The following is an 18,816-nucleotide window of genomic DNA, read 5'->3' on the forward strand; positions in this document are numbered from 1 at the left end:
AAGAAGCAGGCCAAAGAGTTTATCACCATATTGCAGTGTGGAGAGAACAACACTCAGAGAGAATCTGAACAACACAACATTTCTCTCATCATGGTCAGGAATGGTCACAGACAGTTCTGTGAAAGAGAGAAGAGTTAGTTTATTGTCAGATTCTGTCAACAAACAGGGAAGATCGAGTCGAAGTTTTGTTGGCATCAAGTCGGTGGAGAAGGCAGACGTGGCACACAGCAAGCCATCAGTGCCATCATGGAGGGGAGTGGGTGATCAGTGTGGGAGCAAGTTGGTCGTCTGGGAACAGATGGAGTTGCTGTGATGACCGGAGCCAAGAATGGTGTGGTCAGCCGGCTGAAGGGGATAGCAGAGGGAGACCTACATCATAAGCAATACATGTATCGGGACAGCCGCCTTACTGACCTTTTCTGAATGCCATATACAGACTTGCCTAAGTGATAGGGACCAGGGGATTGGAAGTCATTATAAATGGACGCAGTACTCTAAGTGTTGACAGGACTCCGGAGGGATTGACCATATAACTGGACAGGATCTAAGTGGTGATAGCCGAGGGAGAATTCGTAGACTAGTTATAAGAAAGCGAACACAGTACTCTAAGTGTGAAGTAACGATACTCAGTGGTGGGTCATTGTATAACACATATAACCAGGAGATACTTCCTACTCCTCACTACAAGATGTGATAGGACCCAGGGATCGAACCATCGCAATGAAACTAACTGGACCAGTACTCCGTAGGATAATGTGCAGTCGCACGTGGTAAAGCTGCTTCCATCCTAGCGGATAGCAACCAGATCTAACTGGACATGATAACTTCAAGTGGTAAGAGACGCAGGGTAGGTTAGAACCTCAGCCTTTCATCTACCACAACCAGTCCACTGAACAGTGGTAAACCTGGTAAACAGCTTCCATCTACACACAAGTCTACTAAACAGGGCAAGACCTTGGTGAAAACACTTCCATTATACCACCACCAGTCCCGAACAGGGACCTGGTAAAACTAGCTTTCATTCTATGCCATCACTAGTACCACATGAACCGGGTAAACCTGGTAACAGCTTCCATATATCCTCATCAGACTTGGCACCATGTTCATGAACAGGGTAAACATCGTGATAGTAGTGATGGGCAAGCAGTTCGCGATTGTGAAACCACTGATTCAGGAGTGCTAGATGTTACATACTCTGAACATTTTTCTTGTAACAGCAATCCCTTACCCATCTTAACAACAATTATATCTATTGTGTTCTGACCATGATGAAGTGTTTCGTTTTTCACTTGCTACAATGCGTCCTAGTCATTGACAAATTCAATTGGGATCATCAGCAGGCATATATCTTCAACAAATACAATACATTTAGTTTTAGAAATGTCAACCACATAATGTTTCATATCAACCCCACTCGGCAGCTACGTTCTTAGTTGTGTTGGGTGTGTTGTGGGTGGTATGTGTGTAGTGTAGTGTGTGTGTGTATGTGTGTAGTGTGTGTATATGTGTGTGTGGATTGTGTAGTGTGTGTGTATGTGTGTTAGTGTGTGTAGTGTGTGTGTGTTGTGTATGTGTGTGTATTGTGTAGTGGTGTGTATGTGTTGTAGTGGTGTGGTATGTGTGTAGTGGTGTGTATGGTGTGTAGTGTGTGTATTGTGTGTTAGGTGTGTAGTGTGTGTATGTAGTGTGAGTGTGTGTAGTGGTGTTAGTTGTGTGTATGTGTGTAGGTGTGGTGTATGTGTGTGTGTGTGTGTTATGTGTGTAGGTGTAGTAGTGTGTGTAGTTGTGGTAGTGTGTGTTTGTGTAGTTGTGTGTAGTGTGTGTATGTGTGTAGTGTGGTATGTGTGTAGTGTGTGTATGTGGTGATGTGGTGTGTGTGTAGTGTGTGTGTTGTGTGTATGTGTGTAGTGTATGTGTGTGTGTATGTGTGTAGTGTGTGTAGTTTGTGTGTATTGTGTAGTGGTGTGTGTATGTTGTGTAGTGTGGGTGTAGTGTGTGTAGTGTGATGTGTGTAGTGTGTAGTGTGATGTTGTGTGTGGTGTGTAGTGTGTGTATGTGTGTGTGTGTGTAGTGTGTGTATGTGTGGTGTGTGTGTGTGTTAGTGTTGTGTGTGAAGTGTGTTGTATGTGTGTATTGGTGGTGTAGTGTTGGGTATGTGTGGTGTAGTTGTGTGTAGTGTGTGTGTAGTGGTGTGTAGTAGTGTGTAGTGTGTATGTAGTGTGTGTTGTAGTGTGTGTATGTGTGTAGTGTGTGTTGTGTGTGTGTGTATTGTGTGTGTGTGTGTAGTGTGTAGTGTGTGTGGTGTGTTGTTGTGTGTATGTGTTGTGTGGTGTGGTAGTGTGTGTGTGTGTGGTGTATGTGTGTAGTGTGTGTGTGTGTGTGTATGTGTGTAGTGTGTGTAGTGTGTGTAGTGTGTGTAGTGTGTGTATGTGTGTAGTGTGTGTATGTGTGTAGTGTGTGTAGTGTGTGAGGGCGGGAAGCTGCACATCGGTGCTACACAGGTCGGTAATGCCAGTGGAATAAGGAGAAAAACTGGGCACAGACGTCAATTCAACATCTATTCCACGTTGGGAATGACGTGAGAACAACGTTGATTCAACCAGTGTGTGCCCAGTGGGGAGAGATCAATTACCATTACTAGACGTTTCTATTCACACTTAACGGGATCTAACCTGAAAACACATCAGCAGCCACTTAGAGCTGCCGCTCAAGCGATTAGCACAGCCTCCAGCTCTCAGAGAGGAGAGGAGAGAATTGAAGAGGAGAAGGAAGCATCAGAGAGGCTCCACAGATTAACTCTGCCTTTCAAACATATTACACAGTCACAAAGGAAAGGCAGAGCGGCGTGTTTAATCACCTTACTGCCTCGCCTTGCTTTCTCCACATAGAGAGAAAGGCCAAATGGAGGATAAAYGCCACTGTTCCCAAAGACACTTTAACTACAATACAGCTTCTAACCTGACTAACGCTGGGCATCTTGTAAGACATGACAACCAACGTTTCTCAACCTCTGTTTAGTCTGAAAATAAAAGCAGCTAAATTATTGAACCTTCCTTCCTGCCTCCTCTGTTTTCAGCTACAATGTGCTGATGCCACAGAATAACTGTGGATCGACTAGGAAGGCTTGTTGTTCTTACCCTAGGGTGGTTTCTGTGTGTGTGTGTGTGTGTGTGTGTGTGTGCGTGCGTGCGTGCGTGCGTGCGTGCGTGCGTGCGTGCGTGCGTGCAGGCTTGCGTGCGTGCGTGCGTTAGTGTGTGTGGGTGGGTGTGAGAGAGAGTGAGAGAAAAAAATGAAGAGACAGAATGAGAAGAGAGCCGAGCTGTGACAAAAGCTTTTCTTTAACATTTTAATATTTCATGACTGCTTGTTTGAAGAACTTTTAAATATTCATATTTTTATGCTTAAGAGGAAGAGAGGTGCAAAGATGATGCAAAAAAAAGATATACAGTATACATACTGGTAGATCGTGTTACAGTCACACATGCACGCACGCACACACACACACACACACACACACACTAGGGTCCCTAGTTGGTGTGGTTTTACAGGACGTTTACAGGATAACAGGATGTGTGTGTGTGTGTGTGTGTGTGTGTGTGTGTGTGTGTGTGTGTGTGTGTGTGTGTGTGTGTGTGTGGAACCAACTGTTAAAGCACTCTTTATTAGCAGATTCAGGTCCCAATACCCTGTGCATCTGTCCTTGCGCCCTCCCCAGTTAGTCTGCCCCTTTGACCAGCCCCCCAGGGGTTCACTGAGCCCCTATTCATTTACCAGTGTGATTGTGTGCTAGCTAATCTTATTCAACATCTCACAGTAGTCTCCCTCAAAATGTAAGCTCTACCACCAGTACTAYTTCAGGAGGTAGATGCACTCACTCACGTTGTGTCATCACTACATAGTTGACATACAGCCATACACAGACACTCAACATCCTCAACACATCTTTCCATCAACAGACTTACTCATAGTGGCACACAAGTTGCTGGTTTMATTTCACCTTCAAAAGTAGCCCACTTTCAGCTTCATTCCTACCGGTTCAGCCCTATCGATACATGCCAACATGCGTTCTCACAGACAAATGCACACCCAGACACACAGCACAGAMATACACCACACTCCATATCAAACTCATTCCTTATCTCAGTTCTCGCTCCCTCTCTCTCCCTCTCACCCTCTGTCTCTCACACACACAGAGGGAGKGCTATAGGAAGTAATAGTGTAGGGTTGTATTGCACTGCAGGGAGGTCAGTATGGGAGAAGCTAGCCAGATAAATACAGGTGTGGTATTGGAATGCATCATGAGTCCAGCACTGTGCACAGACAAATGGCATTATCAATAGTTTCATTAGACACTCTCATTCTAATTCTGGAGCCTGATCTATGCTATCACTCCAAAAGAAAACAAATTCCCTTCAAAGGCTACCCAAAAATTACATTTCAGCAGCTGCTCTTCTCCRGAGCAACTTACAAGAGCAACTAGGGTGAAGTGACTTGCTCAAGGGTACATCAACAGATTTTTCAAATAGTCAGCCCAGGGATTTGAACAAGCAACCTTTCAGTTACTGACCCAACRCTCTTAACCGCTAGGCTACCTGCAATCAACAGCAAATGTGTTTCAACAAACAATGAATGTGTCCAACAGAAGAGGAGTCAGTCAGTTTTTTAACTCTCAGCTCCAGCTGCGTTCCAATGAGCAGAAGCCTTGTGACGCTCACTTGGCAGAGATTGGTGATATCAGCCATAATAGAGATGCTTCAAATGAGGAAATCAATAAAAGGGCAACACAAGCTCCGTTTAGACAGACAGCGCCACTCCCCCCACTGTGTTGATGCTGTGTGTGTGCTGTGTGTGTGCTGTGTGTGTGTTGTGTGTGTGCTGTGTGTGTGTTGTGTGTGTGTGCTGTGTGTGTGTTGTGTGTGTGGCCAGAGGGAGGCTGGTGCAGATGGTTTGTGATAGCCCACAGGGCAGTTGGTACCAGTGTGGTGTCTCTGAACACAACCCCTGCCAGCACTATAATGGAACCCAAATCAGACCATCAAACAGTGACAGCAGGCTTCATTATAAACACACGCACACGCACGCACACACACACCCACACCCGCACACACACACACACACACATACACACACACACACACACACACACACACACACACACACACAAACACACACACACACACACACACACACACACACACACACACACACACACAACACACACACACACACACACAACACACACACACACACACAAACAACTAACTCCCATGACAATGCTAGCAGCAGACATACCACACACCCGTTACCATCAAACATTAAATTGGGCCCCCCTCCTCCAGCCCCTCCACCTGAACAGCCCTGACACCAGCTGAGATGGTGCAACACAGATTAGCACTAATGGTTCAGGTCTGAACAAAGAGATTGCTGCCTTTCTTTCTGTATCTTGGCTCTTTAAACTGATAGTTGCCGTTGTCTGGTTTCCAATATGACCCAGAAATGTCTACCAGGGCTTCAGACAGGGCTGCTGCCATCCCCTTCAGATCTCTGCCACAGGATACACAAAATGTCAAATACTTAATTTAATATCCAGGGATAACTGTTGCCCATGACAAATTAGCTGGGAGAACAGTGGAGAAGACAAATGGAATGATTGGTGCTTTGGGCTCCCCGCAGTCTGACAAGCTGACAGCTACAGGCACCACAGTACCTGCACTTAATTAAAAATATTGCTAAAGCTCAGAGGGTGTGTATGCGCATGCGCACACACACTCACACATGGTTTGAGAACAGTCTGTCCTCCTCTCTCTCTGCCTCCCCTCCGGTTGAAGCCAGTCTTTCCCCCCCCAAGACAAGGGAGGTCAGATGTGAGCCATCAGTTGTCTGAGGGGGGAGAGATTACACCCCTGGGCCTGGCCCGGGGCGGACAGGGACCTCCAGCCCAGAGGGTCACAGGGACACAGCCATGACACAGCTGCCCGTCCATTACCAGCTCTCCAATCTAATAAGACACAACACAGGATCAGTACAGACGCTGACCTTAATTGATCAAATGTGTGTTCACTCAGTAAAGCAACACAGACAAGTAAATGCATTCACGCTCAAAGAGAGAGTGAGCGAGAGGAGACACAACCAAAGGAGTCAAGGCTAGGGTGTACTACTAACGCTGTGTATGCATTAATACTGCTTCTCTGCGGTCTTTGTCTCCAGTAATGAATGGAGAAGGGGACGAGACCTTGAGGTGCACTACGGGTCAAGGCTGCAGTGATTTCATGTTCTGTACTGGCTGACTGGCTCCGTGAGCAACATCAATGATGCATGTTAAACAGTAACGCAAGGCGCCATACAATCTGCACGTAGGTTGACACAATAAAATATTTATGACGCATTGATGAATTCGTCCCTCAGGGAGCTGTAGACTTGTGATTGGTGTTTCAACCAAAGCCCTTAATTAGCCCATTAGATGAGATGGGTTTAACGAGAGCAAATTAAACTGATCAGTCTTTTCAGTGATGGCTATTAAAGGGTAAATGTTTTAATTATTCAGGCTCCTTCGGCAGCGTGTCTCATAGCAGAAATGCTGCAGTGGCTTCCAGGTAGAAGCCAGGGTAGACTAGACACTAGACACATCAGGAAGAGAGAGAGAGCCATGGTAGTAGACTAGATACTCTCACATGGCAGTGGGCCATCGATTAGACTGAGGCTCCCATCTAACCGCTGCGAGGCGTAGGACTTGAGATCGTAAAAGGTCAGCGTCAGGTAGGTGGAATCAATGCTGAGCACTCTGTATTCACCATGTCGCCCATTATCTGGCCGGGGGAAGGGGGGCGAGTTTTAACGCTTCCTAAAAACAATGATCAAAAGACAAAGAGATTCTTCAATAGAGAAGGTCAAGCCTTGTGATCGAGGAAGTGTCACAGCGTGTACATTCAACGTGACAGGGAAAGTGAAACAGAAGGGAAAAAACTGATATCGCTCGTTTATCACAAGCAGAAGAGACAGCAAAATGGTGGCGAGCAGCGGGGTCCTGCAGCAACATGTTGTCACTTATGTGGGGTCCTATGGTGTTCCTGGGTCCTATATGTGTCTATAGTGTGTCCTATGGTGGTTCTATAGTGTGTCCTATGGTGGTTCCTGGGTCCTATGATGTGTCTATAGTGTGTCTATGGTGGTTCCTATAGTGTGTCCTATGGTGGTTCCTGGGTCTATGGTGTGTCCTATAGTGTGGTCCTATAGTGGTCCTATAGTGGATCCTATGAGTGTCCTATAGTGTGCCTATAGTGATCCTATAGTGTTCCTATAGTGGATCTATAGTGTGTCTATAGTGTGTCCTATAGTGATCCTATAGTGTGTCATAGTGTGCTATAGTGTGTTCTATAGTGGATCCTATAGTGTGTCCTATAGTGTGTCCTATAGTGTGTTCCTATAGTGTGTCCTATAGTGGATCCTATAGTGTGTCCTATAGTGTGTCTATAGTGTGTCTATAGTGTCCTATAGTGGTCCTATAGTGTGTCCTATAGTGGATACTATTGTGTGTCCTATAGTGTGTCCTATAGTGGATCCTATAGTGTGTCCTATAGTGTGTCCTATAGTGTGTCCTATAGTGTGTCCTATAGTGGATCCTATAGTGTGTCCTATAGTGGATCCTATAGGTGTCTATAGTGATCCTATAGTGTGTCTAGGGATCCTATAGTGGATCCTATAGTGTGTCCTATAGTGGATCCTATAGTGTGGTCCTATAGTGTGTCCTATAGTGGTTCTATAGTGGATCCTATAGGGTGTCCTATAGTGGATCCTATAGTGTGTCCTATAGTGTGTCCTATAGTGGATCCTATAATGTGTCCTATAGTGGATCCTATAGTGTGTCCTATAGTGTGTCCTATAGTGTGTCCTATAGTGGATCCTATAGTGTGATCCTATAGTGTGTCCTATAGTGGATCCTATAGTTGTCCTATAGTGTGTCTATAGGGGATCTATAGTGTGTCCTATAGTGGATCCTATAGTGTGTCCTATAGTGGATCCTATAGTGGATCCTATAGTGTGTCCTATAGTGGGATACTATAGTGTTTTCCTATAGTGTGTCCTATAGTGTGTCCTATAGTGTGTCCTATAGTGGATCCTATAGTGGATCCTATAGTGTGTCCTATAGTGGATCCTATAGTGTGTCCTATAGTGGATCCTATAGTGTTGTCCTATAGTGTGTCCTATAGTGTGTCCTATAGTGTGTCCTATAGTGTGTCCTATAGTGGGATCCTATAGTGTGTCCTATTGGATCCTATAGTGTGTCCTATAGTGGATCCTATAGTGGATCCTATAGTGTGCCTATAGTGATCCTATAGTGTGTCCTATAGTGTGTCCTATAGTGTGTCCTATAGTGTGTCTATAGTGGATCCTATAGTGATCCTATAGTGTGTCCTATAGTTGGATCCTTTATAGTGTGTCCTATAGTGGATCCTATAGTGGATTCCATAGTGTGTCCTATAGTGTGTCCTATAGTGGATCCTATAGTGATGTCCTATAGTGGATACTATAGTGGTCCTATAGTGGTGTCCTATAGTGTGTCCTATAGTGTGATCCTATAGTGTGTCCTATAGTGTGTCCTATAGTGGATCCTATAGTGTGTCCTATAGTGTGTCCGATTCTATGTTGTGTCCTATAGGGATCCTATAGTGTGTCCTATAGTGTGTCCTATAGTGGATCCTATAGTGTGTTCTATAGTGGATCCTATATGTGTCCTATAGTATGTCCTATAGTGGATCCTATAGTGTGCCTATAGTGATCCTATAGTGTGTCCTATAGTGGATCCTATAGTGTTCCTATGTGTGTCCTATAGGTGATCTATAGTGGATCCTATAGTTGTGTCCTATGTGTGTCCTATAGTGGATCCTATAGTGTGTCCTATAGTGTGTCCTATAGTGGGACCTATAGTGTTCCTATATGGATCCTATAGTGTGTCCTATAGTGGATCCTATAGGTGTCCTATAGTGTGCTATAGTGGATCTATAGTGTGTCTATAGTGTGTCCTATAGTGGATTCCTATAGTGTGTCCTATAGTGGATCCTATAGTGTGATCCTATAGTGGATCCTATAGTGTGTCCTATAGTGGATCCTCTATAGTGGTGTCCTATAGTGGATCCTATAGTGTGTCCTATAGTGATCCTATAGTGTGTCCTACTATAGTGGATCCTATAGTGTGTCCTATAGTGGAATCCTATAGTGTGTTCCTATAGTGGATCCTATAGTGTGTCCTATAGTGGATCCCTATAGTGTTGTCCTATAGTGGATCCTATAGTGTGTCCTATAGTGGGATCCTATTATGTGGATCCTATAGTGGTCCTATAGTGTGTTCCTATAGTGTGTTCCTATAGTGGATCCTATAGTGTGTACCTTATAGTGTGTCCTATAGTGTGTCCTATAGTGTGTCCTATAGTGGATCCTATAGTGTGTCCTATTAGTGTCCTATAGTGGATCCTATAGTGTGTCCTATAGTGTGTCCTATTCTATGTTGGTTCCATAGTGGATCCTATAGTGTGTCTATAGTGTGTCCTTAGGTGTATCCTATAGTGGATTCTATAGTGTGTCCTATAGTGGATCCTTATAGTGTGTCCTATAGTGATCCTATAGTGGATCCTTATAGTGTATCCTATAGTGGCTCCTATAGTGTGTCCTTATTAGTGTGTCCTATTAGTGTTCCTATATGGATCTCTAGTAGGGATCCTATAGTGTGTCTATAAGTGGATCCTATAGTGTGTCCTATAGTGGATCCTATAGTGTGTCCTATAGTGTGTCCTATAGTGGATCCTATAGTGGATTCTATAGTGTGTCCTATAGTGTGTAATAGAGGACAGAATGTACCATACTCCTGCCTGCCAGGAAGTCAACCACAATAACAGAGTTCTATTGTTACTAGAGGCACAGCAATAAGACAGATGGAAGATATTAGTAAAAACATATTTACTGGAAATAACCCATCAGTGTCAGAGTTCCAATGCTATAAAACCATGTCACACACGACCATAACATTTTCTCAAACTACTACACAAACATCATACCTTAAGAAGTGTAGTAGCGGGATGGCATACTGTATGCAAGMATCTCAAGAGTATACACTCTTAGAAAAAAGGGTTCTTYGGCTGTCCACATAGGAGAACACTTTTGGTTCCAGGTAGAACCCTTTTTGGTTCTACACGGACCCCAAAAAGGGTTCTACCTAGAACCAAAAAGAGTTATTCAAAGGGTTCTCCTACGGGGACAGCCAAAGAACCATTTTCGGTTGTAGATAGCACCTTTTTTTCTAAGAGTGYWYTGCCATGAGGCTGAGAGACTGAGAGGGTCAGGGTGCTAAACAGGATTTTATGGTGCTCTAAAACACATCCTTGGCTCTGCTCTCTCTTATGCCTCTGCTGCCTGAGCATTATACACATACCCACAGGGGCCTACTCTCAATTAAAGCATGCATTGCATTAATTACTTAAAGGAGCTTTAATCAATCAAGCCCAGATGGTGAACATGAAAAAGAGCATAGAAACACAGGCAGCAGCAGAAGTGCTCTTCTGAACTGTTGAAAAAGGCTCTTGGAAAAATTGTGCAAAAACCACCAGTGCAGAACTGATAACTGTAAATAAATGTGTATTTATTTTAATTTTATTTTACCTTTATTTAATTAGGCAAGTCAGTTAAGAATTAATTATTATTTACAATGACGGCCTACCCCGGCCAAATCCCTAACGACGCTGGGCCAATTGTTCACCGCCCTATGGGACTCCCAATCACGTCCGGTTGTGATACAGCCTGGAATCGAGCCAGGGTCTGTAGTGACGCATCTAGCACTGAGATGCAATGCCTTTGACAGCTGTGCCACACGGGTGCCCAATTGCAAATAAATACAATTAAATGTAAAAATGTATCGTGGTGCTGAAATTGTAGTTTTTACTTTTATTGTAATGTTCATGTTGAATTTGTTGTCCTCAGGGAACCACTGAAAATGAGACCCTGGTCTCATGAGTCGCCCCTTGATTAAATAAAAGTTACAAAAAATCTAAATTATAATAATAAATGTAATGATAATGTGCAGATATTATGAGCCATTATGTCATGTGTGCTCCTCATGTATTGGTAAATCCTAGTGGTGGAGCTGAGAGTCTCTGGTCCCTAGTCTGGCCCTGGTGCTGCTCTCCTCTTTTCTCGCCTGGCCTCAGGCTCCACATCCTCCATCTTCATTTGGAGTGCCTTAATTGGCTTTGACAGTCAACTGAAGCATGGCTGAAAAATAGCCACCTCTTAGTAAACACTGAGTGAGAGACTCATGTTCTCAAGATGGGAAGCCAGGCGTTTCCACTACCCATTAGGATGGGTATTAGTGACCCTCTCTTAACACCTGGAGAGAACGTAACACTTCTCCCATCCTATCAGCTTATAGATGCCGCTTCACAGGCTTAACTCACGGCTCCTCCCTAAGTCACATTATAGAAGCAAACTGATACGGAACCAGTTGAACATCTACTGCAGTTGCACAATAGAATGGCTTTTCAGACTGGATTTACAAGCTGTGAGACACTGACAATTCTAGTCTGACTAATGATTAACTATAATGCAACTACATTTTCCGTGCATGTAATGTTTCTGAGTCTGGGATGATATGCATGTTTGGAATTGAACCTGCTCCAGCGCACTCAGGACCTCAGACTGGGGGCGAAGGTTCACCTTCCAACAGGACAACACCCCTAAGCACACAGCCAAGACAACGCAGGAGTGGCTTCAGAACAAGTTTCTGAATGTCCTTGAGTGGCCCAGCCAGAGCCCGGACTTGAACCCGATCGAACATCTCTGCAGAGGCCTGAAAGTAGCTGTGCAGCRACGCTCCYCATCCAACCTGAYAGAGTTTAAGAGGATCTGCAGAGAAGAATGGGAGAAGCTCCCCAAATACAGGTGTGCCAAACTTGTAACGTCATACCAAGAAGATTTGAGGCTGTAATCACTGCCGCAGATGTTACAATAAAGTACTGAGTAAAGGGTCTGAATGCTTATGTAAATGTGATGTATCCGTTTTTTAAATTTGTAATAAATTTGCAAAAATGTCTAAAAAACATTTTTTGCTCCATCATTATGGGGTATTGTATCTAGATTGATGAGGGGGGGAAAAACAATTTAATTCATTTTTAATAAAGCTGTAACATAACAAAATGTGGAAAAAGTCAAGGGGTCTGAATACTTTCCGAAGGCACTGTAAAGTCCAACAAGTCATTCCCTCGCTCACACTGTTTAACACAGTGGGCAGAGTTCCCCGACTGGCCATAACTTGGGCTAGGCTCATTAGAGTATTCTGAGATTGGCGCTGCCGGCCTTATGGGGAGTTTCTGCGTCACACAAGGGAATCAGCAGCAGTGGTTGCCTGCCTGCCTGCCTGGCAGTGTGGCTTCTTCTCCAGGCAGACTCACCCACAACACTTCATTTACAGCCTTCCCTACTGGAATGCTCTAATGAAAAGCATGGTGGAGCCCGGCTGATTTTGATTCTGCTAGCAAGGAATCATACATGATTGAGTAAAAGGCAGGCCAAATCACACGTAAGACTTAAAGAGGCTGGATAGACTGGGGTGGCTGGGGAAAGGAGAGGGCAGAGTATGGGAGACACGAGGTTAGAGGTACATGTGGAGGTTAAAAGAGGAGAGAAGAAGAGGGTGATGGAAAGACAGAGTTACAGGGTGAGAGAGATAACGGTCAAGAGGTAAAGAGGTAAAGAGAGAGGAGGCTCTAACTAGAGGCTGATATCCCCTGTATAGYCTCACAGCTGTTGTATCAGAAGGCTATATAGTGTGACCTGATTCTCCTTCACGTCACTCCCAGAGCAGAGCAGCAGTGTGCTCTAGCTGGATCTGTGATCCTGGTTGCGGTGGCTGCATGGTCGCTGTAGCATGGTTGTGCATGCGGAGATCTCCCCGGCGATTACCAGATAAATGCACTTTAATTCCCAACACATGCGGCTGGGTTTATATATAGACTGGCTAATTCCCCATCGGTCACGCTGCAATATGAACTCCATACCGCACCAATTTAATTGTGTGACGAGTCCCAAGCAGACTGGCTCCACTAATTATCATATATATTACATGTTCCAGCACATGACTGGCCCAGGACCGACCGACAGACCGGGGGAAAATATCACAAGCAGGAAAATGAAGATTATGGGTGAACCAGTGTGAATGATATCAATGATAAACAGCAATAGCACTGATAACACACCTATACATCCTTACCCCATTAACACGAAAACCACTGGGCCTCCAGGGACCCGCCCTTCAGGCTAATGAGCAGTCCTTTTGACTGCAACATTCTAACAGTGTAATGAATACATTTCACATGTGTTATTGCAAAAATAATCATTTGGTTGTGTTTATGAAGGTCTAAGGTAAGATTAGAATAAATGTCTTATTTTATTTCAAAAAACACAATAGCATTTTCATTAGTTTATGTTACTGTAGGCTAAAACACTACAATTCAATCAATTTTATTCGTGGAGTGCCTTTGATACAAATATGAAAYWGAAAGTGTATGTGTTGGAAGTGTGCTTGATAAATAGTGAAAATTATCACAAATGTAATAATGGCATTATAATGAATAGTGTTGATATGAAAGCAGTCATAAATAGTACATTATTTATACATGGTGAATTTGCCTATTTCTTTGTCATCAAAATGGAGGTAAAGCATGTTCTCTTTGAAGTGATCCCATGACATGGTTTCTCCAAGGAAAATAATCCATACATGTCAGACCAGAATCTTACCAGTATATTATACAGTATACAGTTGAAGACGGACATTTACATACACCTTAGCCAAATACATTTAAACTCAGTTTATCACAATTGATGACATTTAATCCAAATAACAATTCCCTGTCTTAGGTCAGTTAGGATCACCACTTTATTTTAAGAATGTGAAATGTCAGAATAATAGTAGAGAGATTATTGATATTGAGATTATTGATATCATATTATTGATATATGATTTATTTCAGCTTTTATTTCTTCCATCACATTCCCAGTGGGTCAGAAGTTTACATACACTCAATTAGTATTTGGTAGCATTGCCTTTAAATTGTTTAACTTGGGTCAAACATGTCGGGTAGCCTTCCACAAGCTTCCCACAATAAGTTGGGTGATTTTTGGCCCATTCCTCCTGACAGAGCTGGTGTAACTGAGTCAGGTTTGTAGGCCTCCTTGCTCCGCACACACTTTTTCAGTTCTGCCACCAAATTTTCTATAGGATTGAGGTCAGGGTTTTGTGATGGTCACTCCAATACCTTGACTTTGTTGTCCTTAAGTCATTTTGCCACAACTTTGGAAGTATGCTTGGGGTCATTTGGAAGACCCATTTGCGACCAAGCTTTAACTTCCTGACTGATGTCTTGAGATGTTGCTTCAATATATCCGCATCATTTTCTTTCCTCATGGTGCCATCTATTTTGTGAAACGCACCAGTCGCTCCTGCAGCAAAGCACCCCACAACATGATGCTGCCACCCCATGCTTCACGGTTGGGATGGTGTTCTTTGGCTTGCAAGCTTCCCCCTTTTTCCTCAAATATGGTCATTTTGGCCAAACAGTTCTATTTTTGTTTCATCAGACCAGAGGACATTTCTCCAAAAAGTACCATCTTTGTCCCCATGTGCAGTTGCAAACCGTAGTCTGGCTTTTTTATGGCGGTTTTGGAGCGTGGCTTCTTCTTTGCTGAGCGACCTTTCAGGTTATGTCGTATAGGACTCGTTTTACTGAGGATATAGATACATTTGTACCAGTTTCCTCCAACATCTTCACAAGGTCCTTTGCTGTTGTTTTGGGATTGATTTGCACTTTTCGCACAAAAGCACGTTCATCTCTAGGAGACAGAACGCGTTTCCTTCCTAGCAGTATGACGGCTGCGTGGTCCTATGGTGTTTATAAGTATTATTGTTTGTACAGATGAAAATGCTACCTTCAGGGGTTTGGAAATTGCACCCAAGGATGAACCAGCTTGTGGAGGTCTTGGCTGATTTCTTTTCATTTTCCCATGAATTCAAGCAAAGAGGCACTGAGTTTGAAGGTAGGCCTTGAAATACATCCACAGGTACACCTCCAATTGACTCAAATGATGTCATTAGCCTATCAGAAGCTTCTAAAGCCATGACATTATTTTCTGGCATTTTCCAAGCTGTTTAAAGGCACAGTCAGCTTAGTGTATGTAAACTTCTGACCCACTGGAATTGTGATACAGTGATTATAAGTGGGAAATAATCTGTCTGTAAACAATTGTTGGAAAAATGACTTGTGTCATGCACAAAGTAGATGTCCTAACCGACTTGCCAAAACTATAGTTTGTTAACAAGAAATTTGTGGAGTGGTTGAAAAATGAGTTTTAATGACTCCAACCTAAGTGTATGTAAACTTCAGACTTCAACTGTATCTACTGTATATTATACAGTACACGCTATTTCCGCCGAATGCTCCACGGACATACTGTAGAGGATTGAAATGAATGCTTCCAGCTCATAAACAGACAGATCCCARGCAGTGTCTCCTTGCTCCGTGTGCATCTTAGCCACAGTACAGTCCCTGAATGCTGTAGCATGTACATGTCACATAAACAAAAGCTGGTGAGTGCATTGCTGACGTAGTTTTTTGCTTGAGATGTAGGGCCTGCTCTCTCATTGATGACATTTTTGTGCTGATAATCGGCCTGTAGCATTGTCACCGGCATGTTCTATCTAAACGGTGCCGTCCCTGGTGCAGTCCCTCTCTCTCCGGTCTCACCATTTAATTTGGTAGTGGCGCCGGCAGCTGCTCAGTACACACCGTTCTGCACTTAGGCCATGGAGGTGTACGTTATTCAGGTTGAGGCTCAGAAGAATAATCATCAGAGATGTCATGATTAATTTCTTCCCCGCCATCTGAGTCATTTTCATTCAGATTTAGTAGCGACACTAACACAGCATGTGCATCCATTCGTCTTGAGCTTCTTGCCATTGTAAATTCCTCACGCTCTCACTGTCTACTCCAAGTAGACCAGAGTAGACTGAGAAGACTGCTTGGATTTGGTGGACTGATATAAGGTACATACCACTTTGAGATTAGAAATTATAATAGATCAACACAATAGAATGGCCCACCCTGTTCTTCATTCACAATTAGGGATTACATAACTATGCATGTTCACTTCCCCTCGCTCATCAACTCACCCATCATACTTTACTTCATTCATTTCAACTGTTGTTATGTGTGAAATTAGTTTCGGTAGAGTTCAGGTTCAGTTTCGAAGCAATTATCGTGGTGATTATCAACTCATTCCACATTCCACTGTCGGGAGAATGAGCGGAGCAGGCCCCACTGTCGGGAGAATGAGCGGAGCAGGCCCCACTGTCGGGAGAATGAGCGGAGCAGGCCCCCACTGTCGGGAGAATGAGCGGAGCAGGCCCCACTGTTGGGAGAATGAGCGGAGCAGCCCCACTGTCGGGAGAATGAGCGGCGCAGGCCCCACTGTTGGAGAATGAGCGGAGCAGGCCCCACTGTCGGGAGAATGAGCGAGCAGCCCACTGTTGGGAGAATGAGCGGAGCAGGCCCCACTGTCGGGAGAAGGAGGGGCAAAAAAATGTTATGCCCTCATAAAACTGGTTATAACTCCAGTTCTGTTTGTGATATTAAGATTCAAACAACTGCAGTGTGTTATTTAGACTTATTTAGGAAAAGTCAAGGACGGAGAAAGGCATGACTTCAAAAATGTGCAGAATATTAAAAAAAGTTAATTCATGAGGAGTCAAAATGACTGCTTCAGCGTTTCTAGTGTTAACTAACTTCCAAATGATCCTCTGCAAGTTCTTTGGCCATCATCATTCATCATAAACTGGGCTCCTGGCAACCAGGTCAGATGCATTTCGTTGGCCTTGATATCGTCTTTATTGAGCAATGTTGGCCTGATAATCAGTAATAAGATGAGCCATTTTTCCTGCCTGCCCACCTGCTGCCAGATTAAAGCATTAGAAATAACAAAACATCTTAATTGAAACTTTGGCAACAGTTCTAACCATCAAAGTTATCCACGGCCAAAACGTGCACCACACCACTCAGTCCCATGAATACTAATCTGTGTTGCTCTGCTAAGCTGATCAAACATCATTCATCTATTTGTAAATGAGTAAATAAATACATTCCACTACTACAGCCAGCTGGGGCCTCTGAGCCCCATTGATTGTTGGCACCCACGCTATGACTCACCGAGCTGTGTGTGTGTGTATGTGCGTGTGTGTGTGTGTTACTCTAAAGAAGACTGCATTACCTGAGAACAGTCTGGAGCTGATGAGATGGTGTCTGGCCAGCTCTGGGCCTACAGAGGCAGAGCCCCTAGTGACTTGGCTGGCTGTTTGACCAGGGAGAGTGGCAGTCATAGTGGAGGGTCTGAGGAGGGCTGGAGAGGGAGAGGACCGAGGAGCCATGGGAGCAGGGGCACAAGTGTAGAAAATTGAGGCCACAGCTAGCTCAGGTCTGGGGGAGAAGGAAGCAGGAGCCCTCATTTCATACTACACGGGGTTGGGCAATTACTGGTGACAGCGGCTGGCACGGTGATGGGGAAAAGATTGATCCGGACAAGCAAGACTCTGTTTGCTTTGTTAAAAGTAATTAATCACAGTGGCCGGGAGTAATGGTGTCTGGAGTGCAGTGCAGTTCTGCTGTGTGTGTGCATGTGTGCTGAAGAGAGAGAAAAGCTATGGGAGAAAGAGTTAAAGATGGAAGAAGGGAGGGAAAGAGAGAACGAGTGCACATTGCACCCATTTATTCACATGCATGCATTCAGGAGGACCACCACATCCATCCATCACAAGAGTCATATCCACACCACCGAGCAGGGGCTACAGTATGAGGGGAGGTGGTCACAGAAGCAAGAAAAGAGGAAAGAGGAGGAGGGAGAAACCATGTCTTACTTTTATTCTCCTTCACTCTCCTCACATTCTTTGTCTAATTCTCAACAGAATACTGTCCCCAATATTTTTTCTTTCTCCTACACCAGCGCTCCTTCTCTCTTTCTTTATCTGTCACTTCTGTAGGTCCCTGTTAGATTACAGCCTCCACTCCCCCTACCTCACTACCACCGCTCTCTCTCAATCAGCCATCACTACGGTGCACTGATAAGAGCAGCAGAGTGACCCGAGGGCCTGAGGACCGCCACTGATCAATACCAGGGAGGGACACACACTGGAGGCAGCAGCCCAGCCCTCCTGCATCAGTCTGGGTTCTTAGCCTGGGGTCTTTACACGAGATGGAGGACACAAGGAGATGGGACAATTACATCTCTGACTGGGAGTGGAGTAGTGAAAAGACCCCATGACAGTCTCATGGCGTCAGCTTTCCCAAAGTCAACCAGCTTTGTGTTGGAGAGGTACATGACTGCAGCAGAACTAAAATGGCTGCTCGTTGAGACAGCACACTCATAGTGGAGTGTTGGTTCTGTCGCTGCAGGCCTCAACACTAATGGAAATGGAAGCCAGGGAGCCTCAATGTCACAGCCTGCACCGAGCAGAATACCAAATCCTCTCCTGATGCTAATAATTACCCCTAGCTAGGTGTAGCTCCCCAACGTCACCTCCCAAATGGACATCAGTGTCACTGCATACTCAGATTAGTGACTCGACTGGCCTCAACTCATTTACCACAGGTTAGCATCTTGGTGTATTACAGAAGCAGACTGACTGTGTTATAGGAGCTGCCTGCCCGAAGCAGACTGACTGAGGGATTTGTATTAGGCCTCAGTGCATTTCTAACCTCATTGTGCCAATACAGTGGTTTGATTGAGTAC

General features: G+C 44.4%; 1 pseudogene; it reads right to left on the reverse strand.

Annotated features, from left to right (window-relative positions):
• LOC111974036 (tetratricopeptide repeat protein 28-like) overlaps nucleotides 1-18,816 on the reverse strand; it is a 378,056-nt pseudogene that overhangs the window by 111,157 nt on the left and 248,083 nt on the right.

Source organism: Salvelinus sp. IW2-2015, linkage group LG15 (genome assembly GCF_002910315.2).
Source record: "Salvelinus sp. IW2-2015 linkage group LG15, ASM291031v2, whole genome shotgun sequence".
In the NCBI taxonomy this organism is placed as follows: domain Eukaryota; kingdom Metazoa; phylum Chordata; class Actinopteri; order Salmoniformes; family Salmonidae; genus Salvelinus; species Salvelinus sp. IW2-2015.